Genomic DNA, 8,753 nt, shown 5'->3' on the forward strand with positions numbered 1-8,753 from the left:
AAATTGAACTTCCATTTGACCCAGTGATCCCACTTATAGGAATATACCCTAAAAAGCCTGAAACACCAATCAGAAAGAATATATGTACCCCCATGTTTGTAGCAGCACTATTTACAATTGCTAAGATCCGGCAACTGCCCAAGTGTCCATCAGTAGACAAATGGATAAAAAAGCTGTGATATATATATATATATATATATATCTATATATATATATATATATATATAGATATATATATATATATATATAGATAGATATATATATATATATACACACACACACACACACACACACACACACACAATGGAGTACTACGCAGCTGTAAGAAAGAAAAATCTCTTATCCTTTGTGTCTACATGGAGTAACCTTGAACGTATCATCCTAAATGAAACAAGCCAAACAGAGAAAGACAAGTTTCATATGATCTCACTTATTTGTGGAATATAATGAACATAACAGTCTGAGGAATGGGGTAGTCCCAGAGATGCGGAAACGGGGTACAGACTGACAAGTGAGGGAGAGATAAACCATAGAACTTATATGCATGCATGCATGAACAGTGGACTTGGACAACAATCTGGGGAAAGGGTGGGGAGGGTGAGGGAGGGGTGAATCAGTGGGTGAAAAAGGAGAAACTTCTGTAACAATAATTAATAAAAAAATGTGAAGTGAAATATTAATTATATGAATTATATATCTTTGTTATTTCTTTTGGTAGAATATTTTAAACCCGAATATTCAAACATTCATTTATATTTTATATACCTGTCTTACTAGTACATTTGTATTCTAGTATAATTAATTGCTAAATGTCATTTTCTAGTAAAGGCCTTATATGCCTTGATATCTGGTTCAGAAAGCCAAAACTGTCCTTCCAAGATGTTTATGACTTCAGCAGCCACTCAGTGTAAGCCTTTTAGTATTTGAAATTATTTTCTATTATCAACCACAAATGAAGACTGAATTGAAAAGATAGTAGGAGCTATAAATGGTGATGGATGCAGACTTGATTTGGTGAGGTGAACACACAATACAGTGTACAGATGATTTGTTTAGAATTGTGCTGTTGTAACCTGTAGAATTTTGTTAATCAGTGTCACCCAAACTATTTAATAAAAAGAAAATGTAAGATATCAAGAAACACACTTTTATTTTGTTAGAGGAATGTAGATGAATAAAAAAATGCATAAAACATTATTTGTTCATGTGAAAACAAACAGGTGAATTTTCAAATGTAATCAATATCTTGATGGAATGTTTGTCTCAGGCCTTTGAAGTATATATACCTATGAGAAAATAAAATGGCGGTGGAAGGAATGGAGCTACACAGACCATCTCCCAGGACCAAACAGGATTTAAAATGAAGGTAAAGACAAATCGTCAGGAAGGGGCAACCGAAAGGCAGCCTGGAGGACCACATAACCAAGGACACTGACTCAATCCTGGTAGGCTTGTGAGGACAGGAGAGGGGGCCGGGAGCCCACGATATGCAGCAGCCTGGGCTGGGACCAGCGAACTCGGCTGGGACCAGCGGACTTGGCTGAGACCATGGGAATCAGCTGGAAGCTGCTGCCTCCGGGGCTGGGTGTCACACCCTCAGCTGGTGCTGCAGACTTGCAGACTCGGCCACCTTTAGCTGGGAGCAGCGCCCTCCGGTAAAAAGTCTCAGGTGGCTCCACGACACAGAGTCTGGACAGAGGCTACATTGGAAGCAGCCACTCACCTTGTGCTCTGGCAGAGGGAAGGCAGACTGGACTGGAACAGTGTGGGGACACTCGGGATTTGGAGGGTGCTCAGACCTTTTGCTGAGTGCAGCCACGCAGGACTGTGGTCATTTTACTCCTTCCCAGGGCCCTGGGGAGAGGCTGGGGCACCTCCCTTGGAGATTCTACCCCACCTGGGGGGCCATTGAAATGCTAATTGAGGCCAATTAAAAACCAGCACCTAACCCACCCTTGGGATATCCTCTTACACTGAGCACCTGTAGGAGTTTTTCAGGCAACTCTGAAACCAAGGTTCTTCAGGAGATCTCTACTAATAGCCTCCAGAAAAAAAGAGCTAGAGGGAAGTTAAGACTTGACAGTGGTGGTTAAAGTAGGTCCTACCTGCCTCGTCCAAACGCAGGAGAGGGAGCCACAAACAGCAGAACATCAACACGCACAGGGAAAATTTGGCAGACTCCAAAGCCCACTTTGATAGCAAAATGGTGACAAACAGAAACAAAAGCCAAATGAAAGAACAAGAGACCTCTACTGAAGATGAGCTAAATGAGGTACAGTTAAGCAAGTTAACAGAACTAGAATTCAGAGCCATGATGTTCAGGAAGCTCAACAGCATGTGTAAGGACCTGAGCACCATGAGTAAAGACATAGAAATGTTGAAAATCAACCAGTTGGAAAATAAAAACAACATATTAGAAATGAAAAATACTTTGGAAGGTCTAAAAATCAGGGTAGAGGAAGCTGAGGACTGGATCAGAAGACAGGGTCGAAAAAATCAACCAATCAAAAAAACAAAAGGAAAAAACGATTAAAAAACAGGAAGACATCTTAGGAAAACTGTGGGACAACTGAAAACGTAATAATATTCGCATTGTAGGAGTCCCCGAAGAAGAAGAAAATGAGCAAGGGTTAGAGAATATATTCAAGAAATAGTGTCAGAAAATTTTCCTACTTTGTTGAAGGAAGAAGTCATTCCAGTTCAAGAAGCATAGAGAGCCCCAAGTAAGAAGAACCAAACAGGCCCACACTAAGACACATAGTAATCAAAGTGCCAAAATTTCAAGACAAGGAGAGAATCCTAAAAGCAGCAAGAGATAAGCAACAGGTTACCTAAAAAGGTAACCCCATAAGGCACTCAGCTGACTTCTCACAAGAAACACTACAGGACAGAAGGGAATGGCATGAGGTAATCAAGGTCATGAAAAACAAGAATCTGAATCCAAGACTACACTACCCAGAAAGGCTATCATTAAAAATGGAAGGTCAAATAAGGAGCTTCCCAGACAAAAAAAAAAAAAAAAAGGCTAAGGGAATACATTAGCATGAAACTAGCACTGCAAGAAATGTTAAAAGGACTGCTGTAATTAGCATGAGAAATGGGAAGAAAAATAGAATCACACTAAACAAAAATGACAATAAATCAGTACATATCAATAATCACCTTAAATGTAAATGGATTGAATGCTCCCATAAAAAGACACAGAGTAGCTGATTGGATAAGAAAGCATGAGTCATCTGTATGTTGTTTACAAAAGACCCACCTCACAACAAAAGACTCACATAGATTGAAAGTGAAGGGATGGAAAAAAATCTTCCAAGCAAACAGAAAGGAAAATCAAGCTGGGGTAGCAATACTCTTATCACATAAAATAGACTTTAAAATGAAGGCCATAACTAGAGACAGAGAAGGCCACTACATAATATTGAAAGGATCTATCCAACAGGAAGATATAACCTTGATAAACATATATGCACCCAACATAGGAGCACCAAAATATATAAAAAATCTTCTGGAGGACTTCATAGGAGAAATCGATAGCAATACAATCATAGCAGGGCAATTCAACACCCTGCTGACATCACTGGATAGATCCCCTAGAAAAAAAAATTAGCAAGGAAACAGAGACTTTAAATGAAGCACTAGACCAAATGGATTAAATAGATATCTGCAGAGAATCACACCCCAAAACTACAGAATTCACATTCTTCTCAAGTGCACATGGGACATTCTCAAAGATAGACCACATGTTAGGGCACAAAGTCTCTACAAGTTCAAGCATCTTCTCATGAAACCAGAAATCAATTGCAAGAAGAATATACAAAGACATTTGAACACATGGAAGCTAAATAGATGTTATTAAAAAATGAATGGGACACTGAGGAGATCAAGGAAGAAATCAAAAACTTCCTGGAAACCAATGAAAATGAAGACACAACACAAAATCTATGGGATGCAGCGAAAGCAGTTCTGAGAGGAAAGTTCATAGCACTACAGGCCTACCTCAAAAAAGAAGAAAAATCTCTAATAGACTATCTAACCTCACAACTTAAAGAAATAAAGAGCAAACAAAAAGAAAACCACAAAGCAAGTAGAAGGAAGAAAATAGTAAAGATCAGAGCAGAAATAAATTACATAGAGACCAAAAAACAATTCAAAGGATCAATAAAACAAAGAGCTGGTTTTTCGAAAAGATAAACAACATTGATGGACCCTTAGCTGGACTCACCAAGGAACAAAGAGTGAGAACCCAAATACACGAAATCTGAAATGAAAGAGGAGAGGTAACAACTGACACCACAGAAATTCAAAAGATCGTTAACAACTACTGTGAACAATTATATGGCAACAAATTCGACAATCTAAGTGAAATGCACAAATTTCTAGAAACACATAGTCTCCCAAAACTGGATCAGGAAGAGATAGAAAACTTGATCAGACCAATAACAATAGAAGTAATTGAAGATGTAATCAAAACTCTCTCAGCAAACAAAAGCCCAGGCCCGGATGGCTTCACAAGTGAGTTTTACCGAACACTCAAAGAAGACCTAAACCCATTCTCTTCAAACTATTTCAAAAAATTCAAGAAGAAGGAAGACTTCTAAACTCGTTTTATGAAGCCAGCATAATCCTAATTCCAAAACCAGAAAAAGACACAACAAATAAGTAAAACTATAGGCCAATATCCCTGATGAACATAGATGCCCAAATCCTGAGCAAAATACTAGCAAATCGGATCCAGCAATACACCAAAAAAATTATCCACCATGACCAAGTTGGATTCATCCCAGGGATGCAAGGCTGGTTCAATATTTGCAAATCAATAAATAAAATGAAGAATAAAAACCACATGATCATATCAATAGATGCTGAAAAATCATTTGACAAATCCAGCATCCATTTCTGATAAAAATGCTCAGCAGTGTGGGAATAGAGGGATCATATCTAGACATAATAAAGGCCATATATAAAAGACCTACAGCCAACATCATACTCAATGGGCAAAAATTGAAAGCATTTCCCTTAAGAACAGGAACAAGACAAGGATACCCACTTTTGCCACTCCTATTTTACATAGTACTAGAAGTCTTAGCCACAGTAATCAGACAGGACAAAAAAAAAGGGGGGGGGGATCCAAAGTGGAAAGGAGGAAGTGAAATTGTTATTATTTGCAAATGACATGATACTATACATAGAAAATCCCAAAGACTCCATCAAAAGTTTACTAGACTTAATAAATGAATTTTCAAAGTAGCAGGATACAAAATTAACGTCAAGAAATGAATGGCATACATTCATATACACCAATGATGAACTCACAGAAAGAGAAACTAAGAAAACAATGCCATTTACCATTGTGGCAAAAAAATTAAGATACCTAGGAATAAACTTAACCAAAGAAATAAAGGACCTGTTCGCAGAAAACTACAGGTCATTGAAAAAAATAAATAGAGGAAGATAAAAAAGTGGAAGCACATACCCTGTTCATGGATTGGGAGAATTAACATCATTATAATGTCCATATTACTCAAAGAAATCTATAGATTCAACGCAATCCCCATCAAAATACCAACGGCATACTTTACATAATTAGAACAATTATTTCACAAGTTCATATGGAACCACAAAAGGCCTCGAATAGCCACAGCTGTATTGAAAAGGAAGAACAAAGTTTGAGGAATCACAATACTAGATTTCAGGTTACACAACAAAACCACTGTAATCAAAACTGCCTGGTATTGGCACAAGAACAGGCATATAGACCAGTGGAACAGAACAGAGAAACCAGAAATGGACCCAAGGCACTATGCTCCATTAATATTTGACAAAGCTGGCAAAAGCATATAGTGGAGTAAGGACAGCCTCTTTAATAAATGGTACTGGGAGAATTGGGCAGCTACTGGCAGAAACATGAAACTAGACCATCAACTTACACCCTACACGAGACTAAACGCAAAATGGATAAAAGACTTAAATGTAACTCATGAATCCATAAAAATTCTCGAAGAGACTGTAGGCAACAAAATTTCGGACATCATACGCAGCAGAATTTTTACTGACACATCACCTAAGGCAATAGAAACAAAGGAGAAAATGAACACATGGGACTACATCAAACTGAAAAGCTTCTGCACAGCGAAAGATACAATCATCAAAATGGAAAGGCTACCTACTGTATGGGAGAGCACAATTGCCAATGATATATCAGATAAGGGGTTATTTTGCAGTGTATATAGAGTGCTTATAAAACTCCACAAAAGGAAGACAAAGAACCCAATGACAAAATGGGCAGAAGAACTAAATAGACACCTCTCCAAACAGGACATACAAATGGCCAAGAGACATATGAAGAAATGCTCATCATCACTAATCATGAGAGAGATGCAAATTAAAACAATAATGAGGTATCACCTCATACCTGTCAGAATGGCTGCCATAAACAAATCATCAAACAACAAGTGTTGGCGTGGGTGTGGAGAAAAGGGGACTCTAGTGCACTGCTGGTGGGAATGCAGACTGGTGCAGCCACTATGGAAACCAATATGTTGTTACCTCAAAATTTAAAAATTGAACTTCCATTTGTCCCAGTGATTCCACTTCTAGGAATATACCCTAAGAAGCCTGAAACACCAATCAGAAAGAATATATGTACCCCCATGTTTGTAGCAGTACTATTTACAATAGCTAAGATCTGGAAATAGCCCAACTGTCCATCAGTAGACAAATAGATAAAAAAGTTGTGGTACATTTACACAATGGAGTACTATGCAGCTATAAGAAAGAAAGATCTCTTATTCTTTGAGACTATATGGAGGGACCTGGAAAGTATCATCCTAAGTGAAACAAGCCAAACAGAGAATGACAAGTTTCATATGATCTCACTTATTAGTGGAATATAATGAACATAACAGTGTGAGGAATGGAGTTTTCCCAGAGACGTGTAAGTGGGGTACAGACTGACAATCCCTAGAAGAGGGAGTGGTGCGGGATAGATAAACCACAGAACTTATATGCATGCACAGTGGACATGGACAACAAACTGGGGACAGGGCAGGGAGGGAAGGAGAGGGGGAATCAGTGGGGGGAAAAGGAGAAACATCTTTAACAAAAATTAATTAATGACAAATAAATATATTTAAAAAAAGAAAGAAATATATATACCTACTTTCTACCAAACATCTCTTCTATTAGTCTTTTTCGTCCAATCAAAATGTCCTGCATTTGTATTGATAGGTTAGCCTTGATGTTATTTTTAAAGTGAGCCTTTTTTATTATTGTGTTTTTCTTTTTTATAAAATTGAAGTACCCTTACTGGTTCTGCTTCAATGAATGTTCACAATCATATGGAAATGGGGAGGGGATCCAGATGGCATGAGGAGGAGTAATCTCTACAAAATTTCTATTTTTACAGAGAACTAGACAGACAAGCCCAGAGTCACTAATACAGTTAGAAGTTGGCAGCATGGGAAAGGGGAGGAACAGGTGTAATGTTGTCGTCCCATTAAAAAATACAGACCCTCCCTCAAACTGTGGTGCCTGGGGTGGGGAGTACTTGGTCTACTTCAACCCAAGAGGAATCAGAAGATCAGAAGTGGTTTGGGAAGGCCAGAATCATCAGGGGTGGAGGGAGAAGGAAGTTCCATGGGTTGGGGCTGTGTGGCAACTGGGTGAATGGATTCCCCTTTCCCTGCTGGGATTTCCCCTGCCCCTCTTGTCTGACAGAATGGGGCTGCCTTAACCCCTATAGACAGGACTGGGATTGCCAGCTGCTCCAGGCAGGGGGCTCACAAAGTCTTGCCTTCCAGGGAGATGACAGCATTGCCCATCAGCATCTCTGCCAGAGTTGTGCAGTCCTTGACCTCCTCATAGCAATTTACTTGTAATTCATACTTGATCCCATCAGCTTCTACTTAATGGCATCCTTGAAGCTGTCATAGACCACTTTTCCCTTAAGGGGTACAAACTCAGAATCCCAGAAGATAAACACTAGATCCACTTTCTGGCTCTCCTTGGTTTCATAGGTTGTATGATACAGGGTGTATTGGCAATCTTTGTCTGGCAGCATCTTGACGAAGATGGTGTAGTTGTCATCTACTGTCTGGTCCACATCACCTACAACGTTCTCCTTGCCCTCCTCTAGAATGATATTCTCTTTGTCTTCACTCAGGCAGAACAACACTGCCTTCTTGCACTTCTTCACCTCCTCTGGTGTCAAGGATTTATATACCTTCGTGTCTTTGAACCCTTTGATGACACCATCAGAGACAGCCACACCAGAAACCATGTTTCCAGAAGTGAAAAGGAGATAGCAAGAAGAGCCCGAAAATGATAGATGCTACACCTGCTGCCGGGATCCAACTGAATATGGCCTTTCCTGGCACCTTCTGTTTGGTATGACTAGTTTTGATTATTTTAACCTGTATCTTTATAGGCAGATCTAAGATGGTCAATTTAGTTAGAAATTTGATCCCATATTCACACAAATAAGGCATTTTAGACAAAACAACAAAATGTTTCAGTAAGTACCATGTGGCAAATCATATACTTTAAGGAAATCTATGTATATATCTATCTATTTATCTATCTAATCTGTTTTTACTTCATATCCATCTTGTTTTGACAACAAATAATAACTTCTCTTTCTGATTATAAATCTATATATATTATTCTTTAAATTAGAGCAAAGTTGGATAAATCTCATGTATTATCTATTAAATAGATCAAAGTTAGATATATCTCATGTTATATTATAG

At 38.6% G+C, this 8,753-nt stretch overlaps 1 pseudogene; it reads right to left on the minus strand.

Moving 5' to 3' along the window:
• Window positions 1-7,784: 7,784 nt before the first annotated feature.
• Window positions 7,785-8,390, minus strand: LOC118636608 (annotated as a pseudogene).
• Between the last annotated feature and the right edge of the window lie 363 nt (window positions 8,391-8,753).

Source organism: Molossus molossus, unplaced genomic scaffold, assembly GCF_014108415.1.
Source record: "Molossus molossus isolate mMolMol1 unplaced genomic scaffold, mMolMol1.p scaffold_m16_p_2, whole genome shotgun sequence".
Classification (NCBI taxonomy): domain Eukaryota; kingdom Metazoa; phylum Chordata; class Mammalia; order Chiroptera; family Molossidae; genus Molossus; species Molossus molossus.